This window comes from Otolemur garnettii, unplaced genomic scaffold (genome assembly GCF_000181295.1).
Source record: "Otolemur garnettii isolate 467f Iridium unplaced genomic scaffold, OtoGar3 scaffold00104, whole genome shotgun sequence".
Classification (NCBI taxonomy): domain Eukaryota; kingdom Metazoa; phylum Chordata; class Mammalia; order Primates; family Galagidae; genus Otolemur; species Otolemur garnettii.
In genome coordinates this window covers 5,446,927-5,447,463 of record NW_003852499.1, presented here as the reverse complement: position 1 = coordinate 5,447,463, position 537 = coordinate 5,446,927, and the positions used below count along the sequence as shown (strand labels likewise).

At 41.3% G+C, this 537-nt stretch overlaps 1 protein-coding gene across 3 annotated transcripts in view; it reads left to right on the top strand.

Annotated features, from left to right (window-relative positions):
• TSPAN9 (tetraspanin 9) overlaps positions 1 to 537 on the top strand; it is a 198,329-nt gene that overhangs the window by 62,958 nt on the left and 134,834 nt on the right. The window lies entirely within an intron of this gene.

Genomic DNA, 537 nt, shown 5'->3' with positions numbered 1-537 from the left:
GTCCGGGCTGGGGATTCGAACCCGCCACCTTAGGTGTACATGGCTGGTGCCTTAGCCGATTGAGCTATAGGTGCCGAGCCTTTCCCCAACTTTTCACCCACTAATTTGAGCCTCCATCAGTGGTTCTTGCCTGCAACTATTATTATTGCACTATTTGCCTAATGTAGTTTTCCTATTTTCCTAATTTATTAATTGGAATTCTCCAGGAAGGAAGGGCTGCCCCTTTCTCACACTTTATATGATGTATAATAAATGCTGTTTATGATATTCTATAAGTTATAGCTATTATAATGACTATAGTTATTTTATTGCTCAGATTGTTCCAGGTTTGGCCCTTGGGAGCTCTTAGAAGACCTTTCACATTGGCTCCTGTGCCCTCTGTCTTTTTTTTTTTTTTTTTAACCTCTTTCTCTTACTTTCTGGCACCACAAGATGCTCCAGAAGATGTTAGATTTTTCCGATCCCAGCCCTGGAATCAATCACCTCTCTAAGAAGCCTGGTTCCTTTTGCTGGAGAATGGAGTTTAGACATCATGAT